The sequence below is a fragment of the Macaca mulatta genome, chromosome 7 (genome assembly GCF_049350105.2).
Source record: "Macaca mulatta isolate MMU2019108-1 chromosome 7, T2T-MMU8v2.0, whole genome shotgun sequence".
Lineage (NCBI taxonomy): Eukaryota > Metazoa > Chordata > Mammalia > Primates > Cercopithecidae > Macaca > Macaca mulatta.
This window is the reverse complement of record NC_133412.1, coordinates 63,143,637-63,159,273: the sequence shown is the minus strand read 5'-3', so window position 1 is coordinate 63,159,273 and position 15,637 is coordinate 63,143,637.

The following is a 15,637-nucleotide window of genomic DNA, read 5'->3' as shown; positions in this document are numbered from 1 at the left end:
AAGACTATAGGGCCAAAGGAAATATCCTCCGATAACAAAGAGAAAGAAGCTTTCTGAGAAACTTCTTTGTGTTCTGTGAAATCATCTCACAGAGTTACAGCTTTCCCCTCAAGAAGCCTTTCGCTAGGACAGTTCTTGTGGAATTGGTAAAGTGATATTTGGAAGCCCATAGAGGGCTATGGTGAAAAAGGAAATATCCTCAGATGAAATCTGGAGAGAAGATTTCTGAGAAACTGCTGAGTGATCTGTTATTTCACCTCACAGAGTTACATCTGTATTTCGTGGATCACTTTGCCAGCCTTATTTCTGTGGAATCTGAGAACAGATATTTCGGATCCCTTTGAAGACTATAGGGCCAAAGGAAATATCCTCCGAAAACAAAGAGAAAGAAGCTTTCAGAGAAACTTCTTTGTGTTCTTTGAAATCATCTCACAGAGTTACAGCTTTCCCCTCAAGAAGCCTTTCGCTAAGACAGTTCTTGTGGAATTGGCAAAGTGATATTTGGAAGCCCTTTGAGGGCTATTGTGAAAAAGGAAATATCCTCAGATGAAATCTGGAAAGAAGCTTTCTGAGAAACTGCTGAGTGTTCTGTTAATTCATCTCACAGAGTTACATCTGTGTTTCGTGGATCTCTTTGCTAGCCTTATTTCTGTGGAATCTGAGAACAGATATTTCGGATCCCTTTGAAGACTATAGGGCCAAAGGAAATATGCTCCGATAACAAAGAGAAAGAAGCTTTCTGAGAAACTTCTTTGTGTTCTGTGAAATCATCTCACAGAGTTACAGCTTTCCCCTCAAGAAGCCTTTCGCTAAGACAGTTCTTGTGGAATTGGCAATGTGATATTTGGAAGCCCATAGAGGGCTATGGTAAAAAAGGAAATATCCTCAGATGAAATCTGGAAAGAAGCTTTCTGAGAAACTGCTGAGTGTTCTCTTAATTCATCTCACAGAGTTACATCTGTATTTCGTGGATCTCTTTGCTAGCCTTATTTCTGTGGAATCTGAAAACAGATATTTCGGATCCCTTTGAAGACTATAGGGACAAAGGAAATATCCTCCGATAACAAAGAGAAAGAAGCTTTCTGAGAAACTTCCTTGTGTTCTGTGAAATCATCTCACAGAGTTACAGCTTTCCCCTCAAGAAGCCTTTGGCTAAGACAGTTCTTGTGGAATTGGCAAAGTGATATTTGGAAGCCCATAGAGGGCTATGGTGAAAAAGGAAATATCCTCAGATGAAATCTATAAAGAAGCTTTCTGAGAAACTGCTGCGTGTTCTGCTAATTCATCTCACAGAGTTACATCTGTATGTCGTGGATCTCTTTGCTAACCTTATTTCTGTGGAATCTGAGAACAGATATTTCGGATCCCTTTGAAGACTATAGGGCCAAAGGAAATATCCTCCGATAACAAAGAGAAAGAAGCCTTCTGAGAAACTTCTTTGTGTTCTGTGAAATCATCTCACAGAGTTACAGCTTTCCCCTCAAGAAGCCTTTCGCTAAGACAGTTCTTGTGGAATTGGCAATGTGATATTTGGAAGCCCATAGAGGGGTATGGTGAAAAAGGAAATATCCTCAGATGAAATCTGGAAAGAAGTTTTCTGAGAAACTGCTGAGTGTTCTCTTAATTCATCTCACAGAGTTACATCTGTATTTCGTGGATCTCTTTGCTAGCCTTATTTCTGTGGAATCTGACAACAGATATTTCGGATCCCTTTGAAGACTATAGGGCCAAAGGAAATATCCTCCGAAAACAAAGAGAAAGAAGCTTTCTGAGAAACTTCTTTGTGTTCTGTGAAATCATCTCACAGAGTTACAGCTTTCCCCTCAAGAAGCCTTTCGCTAAGACAGTTCTTGTGGAATTGGCAAAGTGATATTTGGAAGCCCATAGAGGGCTATGGTGAAAAAGGAAATATCCTCAGATGAAATCTGGAAAGAAGATTTCTGAGAAACTGCTGAGTGATCTGTTATTTCATCTCACAGAGTTACATCTGTATTTCGTGGATCTCTTTGCTAGCCTTATTTCTGTGGAATCTGAGAACAGATATTTCGGATCCCTTTGAAGATTATAGGGCCAAAGGAAATATCCTCCGAAAACAAAGAGAAAGAAGCTTTCTGAGAAACTTCTTTGTGTTCTTTGAAATCATCTCACAGAGTTACAGCTTTCCCCTCAAGAAGCCTTTCGCTAAGACAGTTCTTGTGGAATTGGCAAAGTGATATTTGGAAGCCCATTGAGGGCTATGCTGAAAAAGGAAATATCCTCAGATGAAATCTGGAAAGAAGCTGTCTGAGAAACTGCTGAGTATTCTGTTAATTCATCTCAGAGAGTTACATCTGTATTTCGTGGATCTCTTTGGTAGCCTTATTTCTGTGGAATCTGAGAACAGATATTTCGGATCCCTTTGAAGACTATAGGGCCAAAGGAAATATCCTCCGATAACAAAGAGAAAGAAGCTTTCTGAGAAACTTCTTTGTGTTCTGTGAAATCATCTCACAGAGTTACAGCTTTCCCCTCAAGAAGCCTTTCGTAAGACAGTTCTTGTGGAATTGGCAAAGTGATATTTGGAAGCCCATTGAGGGCTATGGTGAAAAAGGAAATATCCTCAGATGAAATCTGGAAAGAAGCTTTCTGAGAAACTGCTGAGTGTTCTGTTAATTCATCTCACAGAGTTACATCTGTATTTCGCGGATCTCTTTGCTAGCCTTATTTCTGTGGAATCTGAGAACAGATATTTCGGATCCCTTTGAAGACTATAGGGCCAAAGGAAATATCCTCCGATAACAAAGAGAAAGAAGCTTTCTGAGAAACTTCTTTGTGTTCTGTGAAATCATCTCACAGAGTTACAGCTTTCCCCTCAAGAAGCCTTTCGCTAAGACAGTTCTTGTGGAATTGGCAAAGTGATATTTGGAAGCCCTTAGAGGGCTATGGTGAAAAAGGAAATATCCACAGATGAAATCTGGAAAGAAGCTTTCTGAGAAACTGCTGAGTGTTCTGTTAATTCATCTCACAGAGTTACATCTGTATTTCGTGGATCTCTTTGCTAGCCTTATTTCTCTGGAATCTGAGAACAGATATTTCGGATCCCTTTGAAGACTATAGGGCCAAAGGAAATATCCTCCGATAACAATGAGAAAGAAGCTTTCTGAGAAACTTCTTTGTGTTCTGTGAAATCATCTCACAGAGTTACAGCTTTCCCCTCAAGAAGCCTTTCGCTAAGACAGTTCTTTTGGAATTGGCAAAGTGATATTTGGAAGCCCATAGAGGGCTATGGTGAAAAAGGAAATAACCTCAGATGAAATCTGGAAAGAAGCTTTCTGAGAAACTGCTGAGTGTTCTGTTAATTCATCTCACAGAGTTACATCTGTATTTCGTGGATCTCTTTGCTAGCCTTATTTCTGTGGAATCTGAGAGCAGATATTTCGGATCCCTTTGAAGACTATAGGGCCAAAGGAAATATTCTCCGATAACAAAGAGAAAGAAGCTTTCTGAGAAACTTCTTTGTGTTCTGTGAAATCATCTCACAGAGTTACAGCTTTCCCCTCAAGAAGCTTTTCGCTAAGACAGTTCTTGTGGAATTGGCAATGTGATATTTGGAAGCCCGTAGAGGGCTATGGTGAAAAAGGAAATATCCTCAGATGAAATCTGGAAAGAAGCTTTCTGAGAAACTGCTGAGTGTTCTGTTAATTCATCTCACAGAGTTACATCGGTATTTCGTGGATCTCTTTGGTAGCCTTATTTCTGTGGAATCTGAGAACAGATATTTCAGATCCCTTTGAAGACTATAGGGCCAAAGGAAATATCCTCCGATAACAAAGAGAAAGAAGCTTTCTGAGAAACTTCCTTGTGTTCTGTGAAATCATCTCACAGAGTTACAGCTTTCCCCTCAAGAAGCCTCTCGCTAAGGCATTTCTTGTGGAATTGGCAAAGTGATATTTGGAAGCCCATAGAGGGCTATGGTGAAAAAGGAAATATCCTCAGAAGAAATCTGGAAGGAAGCTTTCTGAGAAACTGCTGCGTGTTCGGTTAATTCATCTCACAGAGTTACATCTGTATGTCGTGGATCTCTTTGCTAACCTTATTTCTGTGGAATCTGAGAACAGATATTTCAGATCCCTTTGAAGACTATAGGGCCAAAGGAAATATCCTCCGATAACAAAGAGAAAGAAGCTTTCTGAGAAACTTCTTTGTGTTCTGTGAAATCATCTCACAGAGTTACAGCTTTCCCCTCAAGAAGCCTTTCGCTAAGACAGTTCTTGTGGAATTGGCAATGTGATATTTGGAAGCCCATAGAGGGCTATGTTGAAAAAGGAAATATCCTCAGATGAAATCTGGAAAGAAGCTTTCTGAGAAACTGCTGAGTGTTCTGTTAATTCATCTCACAGAGTTACATCTGTATTTCGTGGATCTCTTTGCTAGCCTTATTTCTGTGGAATCTTAGAACAGATATTTCGGATCCCTTTGAAGACTATAGGGCCAAAGGAAATATCCTCCGATAACAAAGAGAAAGAAGCTTTCTGAGAAACTTCCTTGTGTTCTGTTAAATCATCTCACAGAGTTACAGCTTTCCCCTCAAGAAGCCTTTCGCTAAGACAGTTCTTGTGGAATTGGCAAAGTGATATTTGGAAGCCCATAGAGGGCTATGGTGAAAAAGGAAATATCCTCAAATGAAATCTATAAAGAAGCTTTCTGAGAAACTGCTGCGTGTTATGTTAATTCATCTCACAGAGTTACATCTGTATTTCGTGGATCTCTTTGCTAGCCTTATTTCTGTGGAATCTGACAACAGATATTTCGGATCCCTTTGAAGACTATAGGGCCAAAAGTAATATCCTCCGAAAACAAAGAGAAAGAAGCTTTCTGAGAAACTTCTTTGTGTTTTGTGAAATCATCTCACAGAGTTACAGCTTTCCCCTCAAGAAGCCTTTCGCTAAGACAGTTCTTGTGGAATTGGCAAAGTGATATTTGGAAGCCCATAGAGGGCTATGGTGAAAAAGGAAATATCCTCAGATGAAATCTGGAAAGAAGCTTTCTGAGAAACTGCTGAGTGTTCTGTTAATTCATCTCACAGAGTTACATCTGTATTTCGTGGATCTCTTTGGTAGCCTTATTTCTGTGGAATCTGAGAACAGATATTTCAGATCAATTTGAAGACTATAGGGCCAAAGGAAATATCCTCCGATAACAAAGAGAAAGAAGCTTTCTGAGAAACTTCTTTGTGTTCTGTGAAATCACCTCACAGAGTTACAGCTTTCCCCTCAAGAAGCCTCTCGCTAAGGCATTTCTTGTGGAATTGGCAAAGTGATATTTGGAAGCCCATAGAGGGCTATGGTGTAAAAGGAAATATCCTCAGATGAAATCTGCAAAGAAGCTCTCTGAGAAACTGCTGAGTGTTCTGTTAATTCATCTCACAGAGTTACATCTGTATATCGTGGATCTCTTTGCTAGCCTTATTTCTGTGGAATCTGAGAACAGATATTTCGGATCCCTTTGAAGACTATAGGGCCAAAGGAAATATCCTCCGATAACAAAGAGAAAGAAGCTTTCTGAGAAACTTCTTTGTGTTCTGTGAAATCATCTCACAGAGTTACAGCTTTCCCATCAAGAAACCTTTCGTAAGACAGTTCTTGTGGAATTGGCAAAGTGATATTTGGAAGCCCTTAGAGGGCTATGGTGAAAAAGGAAATATCCTCAGATGAAATCTGGAAAGAAGCTTTCTGAGAAACTGCTGAGTGTTCTGTTAATTCATCTCACAGAGTTACATCTGTATTTCGCGGATCTCTTAGCTAGCCTTATTTCTGTGGAATCTGAGAACAGATATTTCGGATCCCTTTGAAGACTATAGGGCCAAAGGAAATATCCTCCGATAACAAAGAGAAAGAAGCTCTCTGAGAAACTTCTTTGTGTTCTGTGAAATCATCTCACAGAGTTACAGCTTTCCCCTAAATAAGACTTTCGCTAAGACACTTCTTGTGGAATTGGCAAAGTGATATTTGGAAGCCCATAGAGGGCTGTGATGAAAAATGAAATATCCTCACATGAAATCTGGAAAGAAGATCTCTGAGAAACTGCTGAGTGTTCTGTTAATTCATCTCACAGAGTTACATCTGTATTTCGTGGATCTCTTTGCCCACCTTATTTCTGTGGAATCTGAGAACAGATATTTCGGATCCTTTTGAAGACTATTGGGCCAAAGGAAATATCCTCCGATAACAAAGAGAAAGAAGCTTTCTGAGAAACTTCTTTGTGTTCTGTGAAATCATCTCACAGCGTTACAGCTTTGCCCTCAAGAAGCCTTTCGCTAAGACAGTTCTTGTGGAATTCGCAAAGTGATATTTGGAAGCCCATAGAGGGCTATGGTGAAAAAGGAAATATCCTCAGATGATATCTGGAAAGAAGCTTTCTGAGAAACTGCTGAGTGTTCTGTTAATTCATCTCACAGAGTTACATCTGTATTTCGCGGATCTCTTTGCTAGCCTTCTTTCTGTGGAATCTGAGAACAGATATTTCGGATCCCTTTGAAGACTATAGGGCCAAAGGAAATATCCTCCGATAACAAAGAGAAAGAAGCTTTCTCAGAAACTTCTTTGTGTTCTGTGAAATCATCTCACAGAGTTACAGCTTTTTGCTCAAGAAGCCTTTCGCTAAGACAGTTCTGGTGGAATTGGCAAAGTGATATTTGGAAGCCCATAGAGGGCTATGGTGAAAAAGGAATATCCTCAGATGAAATCTGGAAAGAAACTTTCTGAGAAACTGCTGAGTGTTCTGTTAATTCATCTCTCAGAGTAACATCTGTATTTCGCGGATCTCTTTGCTAGCCTTATTTCTGTGGAATCTGAGAACAGATATTTCGGATCCCTTTGAAGACTATAGGGCCAAACGAAATATCCTCCGATAACAAAAAGAAAGAAGCTTTCTGAGAAACTTCTTTGTTTTCTGTGAAATCATCTCACAGAGTTACAGCTTTCCCCTCAAGAAGCCTTTCGCTAAGACAGTTCTTGTGGAAATGGCAATGTGATATTTGGAAGCCCATAGAGGGCTATGGTGAAAAAGGAAATATCCTCAGATGAAATCTGGAAAGAAGCTTTCTGAGAAACTGCTGAGTGTTCTGTTAATTCATCTCACAGAGTTACATCTGTATTTCGTGGATCTCTTTGCTAGCCTTATTTCTGTGGAATCTGAGAACAGATATTTCGGATCCCTTGAAGACTATAGGGCCAAAGGAAATATCCTCCGATAACAAAGAGAAAGAAGCTTTCTGAGAAACTTCCTTGTGTTCTGTTAAATCATCTCACAGAGTTACAGCTTTCCCCTCAAGAAGCCTTTCGCTAAGACAGTTCTTGTGGAATTGGCAAAGTGATATTTGGAAGCCCATAGAGGGCTATGGTGAAAAAGGAAATATCCTCAGATGAAATCTGGAAAGAAGCTTTCTGAGAAACTGCTCAGTGTTCTGTTAATTCATCTCACAGAGTTACATCTGTATTTCGTGGATCTCTTTGCTATCCTTATTTCTGTGGAATCTGACAACAGATATTTCGGATCCCTTTGAAGACTATAGGGCCAAAGGAAATATCCTCCGAAAACAAAGAGAAAGAAGCTTTCTGAGAAACTTCTTTGTGTTCTGTGAAATCATCTCACAGAGTTACAGCTTTCCCCTCAAGAAGCCTTTCGCTAAGACAGTTCTTGTGGAATTGGCAAAGTGATATTTGGAAGCCCTTAGAGGGCTATGGTGAAAAAGGAAATATCCTCAGATGAAATCTGGAAAGAAGCTTTCTGAGAAACTGCTGAGTGTTCTGTTAATTCATCTCACAGAGTTAAATCTGTATTTCGTGGATCTCTTTGCTAGCCTTATTTCTGTGGAATCTGAGAACAGATATTTCGGATCCCTTTGAAGACTATAGGGCCAAAGGAAATATCCTCCGATAACAAAGAGAAAGAAGCTTTCTGAGAAACTTCTTTGTGTTCTGTGAAATCATCTCACAGAGTTACAGCTTTCCCCTCAAGAAGCCTCTCGCTAAGACATTTCTTGTGGAATTGGCAAAGTGATATTTGGAAGCCCATAGAGGGCTATGGTGTAAAAGGAAATATCCTCAGATGATATCTGCAAAGAAGCTCTCTGAGAAACTGCTGAGTTTTCTGTTAATTCATCTCACAGAGTTACATCTGTATATCGTGGATCTCTTTGCTAGCCTTATTTCTGTGGAATCTGAGAACAGATATTTCGGATCCCTTTGAAGACTATAGGGCCAAAGGAAATATCCTCCGATAACAAAGAGAAAGAAGCTTTCTGAGAAACTTCTTTGTGTTCTGTTAAATGATCTCACAGAGTTACAGCTTTTCCCCTCAAGAAGCCTTTCGCTAAGACAGTTCTTGTGGAATTAGCAAAGTGATATTTGGAAGCCCATAGAGGGCTATGGTGAAAAAGGATATAACCTCAGATGAAATCTGGAAAGAAGCTTTCTGAGAAACTGCTGAGTGTTCTGTTAATTCATCTCACAGAGTTACATCTGTATTTCATGGATCTCTTTGCTAGCCTTATTTCTGTGGAATCTGAGAACAGATATTTCAGATCCCTTTGAAGACTATAGGGCCAAAGGAAATATTCTCCGATAACAAAGAGAAAGAAGCTGTCTGAGAAACTTCTTTGTGTTCTGTGAAATCATCTCACAGAGTTACAGCTTTCCCCTCAAGAAGCCTTTCGTAAGACAGTTCTTGTGGAATTGGCAAAGTGATATTTGGAAGCCCATAGAGGGCTATGGAGAAAAAGGAAATATCCTCAGATGAAATCAGGAAAGAAGCTTTCTGAGAAACTGCTGAGTGTTCTGTTAATTCATCTCACAGAGTTACATCTGTATTTCGTGGATCTCTTTGCTAGCCTTATTTCTCTGGAATCTGAGAACAGATATTTCGGATCCCTTTGAAGACTATAGGGCCAAAGGAAATATCCTCCGATAACAATGAGAAAGAAGCTTTCTGAGAAACTTCTTTGTGTTCTGTGAAATCATCTCACAGAGTTACAGCTTTCCCCTCAAGAAGCCTTTCGCTAAGACAGTTCTTTTGGAATTGGCAAAGTGATATTTGGAAGCCCATAGAGGGCTATGGTGAAAAAGGAAATAACCTCAGATGAAATCTGGAAAGAAGCTTTCTGAGAAACTGCTGAGTGTTCTGTTAATTCATCTCACAGAGTTACATCTGTATTTCGTGGATCTCTTTGCTAGCCTTATTTCTGTGGAATCTGAGAGCAGATATTTCGGATCCCTTTGAAGACTATAGGGCCAAAGGAAATATTCTCCGATAACAAAGAGAAAGAAGCTTTCTGAGAAACTTCTTTGTGTTCTGTGAAATCATCTCACAGAGTTACAGCTTTCCCCTCAAGAAGCTTTTCGCTAAGACAGTTCTTGTGGAATTGGCAATGTGATATTTGGAAGCCCGTAGAGGGCTATGGTGAAAAAGGAAATATCCTCAGATGAAATCTGGAAAGAAGCTTTCTGAGAAACTGCTGAGTGTTCTGTTAATTCATCTCACAGAGTTACATCGGTATTTCGTGGATCTCTTTGGTAGCCTTATTTCTGTGGAATCTGAGAACAGATATTTCAGATCCCTTTGAAGACTATAGGGCCAAAGGAAATATCCTCCGATAACAAAGAGAAAGAAGCTTTTTGAGAAACTTCCTTGTGTTCTGTGAAATCATCTCACAGAGTTACAGCTTTCCCCTCAAGAAGCCTCTCGCTAAGGCATTTCTTGTGGAATTGGCAAAGTGATATTTGGAAGCCCATAGAGGGCTATGGTGTAAAAGGAAATATCCTCAGATGAAATCTGCAAAGAAGCTCTCTGAGAAACTGCTGAGTGTTCTGTTAATTCATCTCACAGAGTTACATCTGTATTTCGTGGATCTCTTTGCTAGCCTTATTTCTGTGGAATCTGAGAACAGATATTTCGGATCCCTTTGAAGACTATAGGGCCAAAGGAAATATCCTCCGATAACAAAGAGAAAGAAGCTTTCTGAGAAACTTCTTTGTGTTCTGTGAAATCATCTCACAGAGTTACAGCTTTCCCCCCAAGAAGCCTTTCGCTAGGACAGTTCTTGTGGAATTGGTAAAGTGATATTTGGAAGCCCATAGAGGGCTATGGTGAAAAAGGAAATATCCTCAGATGAAATCTGGAGAGAAGATTTCTGAGAAACTGCTGAGTGATCTGTTATTTCACCTCACAGAGTTACATCTGTATTTCGTGGATCACTTTGCTAGCCTTATTTCTGTGGAATCTGAGAACAGATATTTCGGATCCCTTTGAAGACTATAGGGCCAAAGGAAATATCCTCCGAAAACAAAGAGAAAGAAGCTTTCAGAGAAACTTCTTTGTGTTCTTTGAAATCATCTCACAGAGTTACAGCTTTCCCCTCAAGAAGCCTTTCACTAAGACAGTTCTTGTGGAATTGGCAAAGTGATATTTGGAAGCCCTTTGAGGGCTATTGTGAAAAAGGAAATATCCTCAGATGAAATCTGGAAAGAAGCTTTCTGAGAAACTGCTGAGTGTTCTGTTAATTCATCTCACAGAGTTACATCTGTGTTTCGTGGATCTCTTTGCTAGCCTTATTTCTGTGGAATCTGAGAACAGATATTTCGGATCCCTTTGAAGACTATAGGGCCAAAGGAAATATGCTCCGATAACAAAGAGAAAGAAGCTTTCTGAGAAACTTCTTTGTGTTCTGTGAAATCATCTCACAGAGTTACAGCTTTCCCCTCAAGAAGCCTTTCGCTAAGACAGTTCTTGTGGAATTGGCAATGTGATATTTGGAAGCCCATAGAGGGCTATGGTGAAAAAGGAAATATCCTCAGATGAAATCTGGAAAGAAGCTTTCTGAGAAACTGCTGAGTGTTCTCTTAATTCATCTCACAGAGTTACATCTGTATTTCGTGGATCTCTTTGCTAGCCTTATTTCTGTGGAATCTGAAAACAGATATTTCGGATCCCTTTGAAGACTATAGGGACAAAGGAAATATCCTCCGATAACAAAGAGAAAGAAGCTTTCTGAGAAACTTCCTTGTGTTCTGTGAAATCATCTCACAGAGTTACAGCTTTCCCCTCAAGAAGCCTTTGGCTAAGACAGTTCTTGTGGAATTGGCAAAGTGATATTTGGAAGCCCATAGAGGGCTATGGTGAAAAAGGAAATATCCTCAGATGAAATCTATAAAGAAGCTTTCTGAGAAACTGCTGCGTGTTCTGCTAATTCATCTCACAGAGTTACATCTGTATGTCGTGGATCTCTTTGCTAACCTTATTTCTGTGGAATCTGAGAACAGATATTTCGGATCCCTTTGAAGACTATAGGGCCAAAGGAAATATCCTCCGATAACAAAGAGAAAGAAGCCTTCTGAGAAACTTCTTTGTGTTCTGTGAAATCATCTCACAGAGTTACAGCTTTCCCCTCAAGAAGCCTTTCGCTAAGACAGTTCTTGTGGAATTGGCAATGTGATATTTGGAAGCCCATAGAGGGGTATGGTGAAAAAGGAAATATCCTCAGATGAAATCTGGAAAGAAGTTTTCTGAGAAACTGCTGAGTGTTCTCTTAATTCATCTCACAGAGTTACATCTGTATTTCGTGGATCTCTTTGCTAGCCTTATTTCTGTGGAATCTGACAACAGATATTTCGGATCCCTTTGAAGACTATAGGGCCAAAGGAAATATCCTCCGAAAACAAAGAGAAAGAAGCTTTCTGAGAAACTTCTTTGTGTTCTGTGAAATCATCTCACAGAGTTACAGCTTTCCCCTCAAGAAGCCTTTCGCTAAGACAGTTCTTGTGGAATTGGCAAAGTGATATTTGGAAGCCCATAGAGGGCTATGGTGAAAAAGGAAATATCCTCAGATGAAATCTGGAAAGAAGATTTCTGAGAAACTGCTGAGTGATCTGTTATTTCATCTCACAGAGTTACATCTGTATTTCGTGGATCTCTTTGCTAGCCTTATTTCTGTGGAATCTGAGAACAGATATTTCGGATCCCTTTGAAGACTATAGGGCCAAAGGAAATATCCTCCGAAAACAAAGAGAAAGAAGCTTTCTGAGAAACTTCTTTGTGTTCTTTGAAATCATCTCACAGAGTTACAGCTTTCCCCTCAAGAAGCCTTTCGCTAAGACAGTTCTTGTGGAATTGGCAAAGTGATATTTGGAAGCCCATTGAGGGCTATGCTGAAAAAGGAAATATCCTCAGATGAAATCTGGAAAGAAGCTTTCTGAGAAACTGCTGAGTGTTCTCTTAATTCATCTCACAGAGTTACATCTGTGTTTCGTGGATCTCTTTGCTAGCCTTATTTCTGTGGAATCTGAGAACAGACATTTCGGATCCCTTTGAAGACTACAGGGCCAAAGGAAATATCCTCCGATAACAAAGAGAAAGAAGCTTTCTGAGAAACTTCTTTGTGTTCTGTTAAATCATCTCACAGAGTTACAGCTTTGCCGTCAAGAAGCCTTTCGCTAATACAGTTCTTGTGGAATTGGCAAAGTGATATTTGGAAGCCCATAGAGGGCTATGGTGAAAAAGGAAATATCCTCAGAAGAAATCTGGAAAGAAGCTTTCTGAGAAACTGCTGCGTGTTCGGTTAATTCATCTCACAGAGTTACATCTGTATGTCGTGGATCTCTTTGCTAACCTTATTTCTGTGGAATCTGAGAACAGATATTTCAGATCCCTTTGAAGACTATAGGGCCAAAGGAAATATCCTCCGATAACAAAGAGAAAGAAGCTTTCTGAGAAACTTCCTTGTGTTCTGTTAAATCATCTCACAGAGTTACAGCTTTCCCCTCAAGAAGCCTTTCGCTAAGACAGTTCTTGTGGAATTGGCAAAGTGATATTTGGAAGCCCATAGAGGGCTATGGTGTAAAAGGAAATATCCTCAAATGAAATCTATAAAGAAGCTTTCTGAGAAACTGCTGCGTGTTATGTTAATTCATCTCACAGAGTTACATCTGTATTTCGTGGATCTCTTTGCTAGCCTTATTTCTGTGGAATCTGACAACAGATATTTCGGATCCCTTTGAAGACTATAGGGCCAAAAGTAATATCCTCCGAAAACAAAGAGAAAGAAGCTTTCTGAGAAACTTCTTTGTGTTCTGTGAAATCATCTCACAGAGTTACAGCTTTCCGCTCAAGAAGCCTTTCGCTAAGACAGTTCTTGTGGAATTGGCAAAGTGATATTTGGAAGCCCATAGAGGGCTATGGTGAAAAAGGAAATATCCTCAGATGAAATCTGGAAAGAAGCTTTCTGAGAAACTGCTGAGTGTTCTGTTAATTCATCTCACAGAGTTACATCTGTATTTCGTGGATCTCTTTGGTAGCCTTATTTCTGTGGAATCTGAGAACAGATATTTCAGATCCCTTTGAAGACTATAGGGCCAAAGGAAATATCCTCCGATAACAAAGAGAAAGAAGCTTTCTGAGAAACTTCTTTGTGTTCTGTGAAATCACCTCACAGAGTTACAGCTTTCCCCTCAAGAAGCCTCTCGCTAAGGCATTTCTTGTGGAATTGGCAAAGTGATATTTGGAAGCCCATAGAGGGCTATGGTGTAAAAGGAAATATCCTCAGATGAAATCTGCAAAGAAGCTCTCTGAGAAACTGCTGAGTGTTCTGTTAATTCATCTCACAGAGTTACATCTGTATATCGGGGATCTCTTTGCTAGCCTTATTTCTGTGGAATCTGAGAACAGATATTTCGGATCCCTTTGAAGACTATAGGGCCAAAGGAAATATCCTCCGATAACAAAGAGAAAGAAGCTTTCTGAGAAACTTCTTTGTGTTCTGTGAAATCATCTCACAGAGTTACAGCTTTCCCATCAAGAAACCTTTCGTAAGACAGTTCTTGTGGAATTGGCAAAGTGATATTTGGAAGCCCATAGAGGGCTATGTTGAAAAAGGAAATATCCTCAGATGAAATCTGGAAAGAAGCTTTCTGAGAAACTGCTGAGTGTTCTGTTAATTCATCTCACAGAGTTACATCTGTATTTCGCGGATCTCTTAGCTAGCCTTATTTCTGTGGAATCTGAGAACAGATATTTCGGATCCCTTTGAAGACTATAGGGCCAAAGGAAATATCCTCCGATAACAAAGAGAAAGAAGCTCTCTGAGAAACTTCTTTGTGTTCTGTGAAATCATCTCACAGAGTTACAGCTTTCCCCTAAATAAGACTTTCGCTAAGACACTTCTTGTGGAATTGGCAAAGTGATATTTGGAAGCCCATAGAGGGCTGTGATGAAAAATGAAATATCCTCACATGAAATCTGGAAAGAAGATCTCTGAGAAACTGCTGAGTGTTCTGTTAATTCATCTCACAGAGTTACATCTGTATTTCGTGGATCTCTTTGCCCACCTTATTTCTTTGGAATCTGAGAACAGATATTTCGGATCCTTTTGAAGACTATTGGGCCAAAGGAAATATCCTCCGATAACAAAGAGAAAGAAGCTTTCTGAGAAACTTCTTTGTGTTCTGTGAAATCATCTCACAGCGTTACAGCTTTGCCCTCAAGAAGCCTTTCGCTAAGACAGTTCTTGTGGAATTCGCAAAGTGATATTTGGAAGCCCATAGAGGGCTATGGTGAAAAAGGAAATATCCTCAGATGATATCTGGAAAGAAGCTTTCTGAGAAACTGCTGAGTGTTCTGTTTATTCATCTCACAGAGTTACATCTGTATTTCGCGGATCTCTTTGCTAGCCTTCTTTCTGTGGAATCTGAGAACAGATATTTCGGATCCCTTTGAAGACTATAGGGCCAAAGGAAATATCCTCCGATAACAAAGAGAAAGAAGCTTTCTCAGAAACTTCTTTGTGTTCTGTGAAATCATCTCACAGAGTTACAGCTTTTTGCTCAAGAAGCCTTTCGCTAAGACAGTTCTGGTGGAATTGGCAAAGTGATATTTGGAAGCCCATAGAGGGCTATGGTGAAAAAGGAATATCCTCAGATGAAATCTGGAAAGAAACTTTCTGAGAAACTGCTGAGTGTTCTGTTAATTCATCTCTCAGAGTAACATCTGTATTTCGCGGATCTCTTTGCTAGCCTTATTTCTGTGGAATCTGAGAACAGATATTTCGGATCCCTTTGAAGACTATAGGGCCAAACGAAATATCCTCCGATAACAAAAAGAAAGAAGCTTTCTGAGAAACTTCTTTGTTTTCTGTGAAATCATCTCACAGAGTTACAGCTTTCCCCTCAAGAAGCCTTTCGCTAAGACAGTTCTTGTGGAAATGGCAATGTGATATTTGGAAGCCCATAGAGGGCTATGGTGAAAAAGGAAATATCCTCAGATGAAATCTGGAAAGAAGCTTTCTGAGAAACTGCTGAGTGTTCTGTTAATTCATCTCACAGAGTTACATCTGTATTTCGTGGATCTCTTTGCTAGCCTTATTTCTGTGGAATCTGAGAACAGATATTTCGGATCCCTTGAAGACTATAGGGCCAAAGGAAATATCCTCCGATAACAAAGAGAAAGAAGCTTTCTGAGAAACTTCCTTGTGTTCTGTTAAATCATCTCACAGAGTTACAGCTTTCCCCTCAAGAAGCCTTTCGCTAAGACAGTTCTTGTGGAATTGGCAAAGTGATATTTGGAAGCCCATAGAGGGCTATGGTGAAAAAGGAAATATCCTCAGATGAAA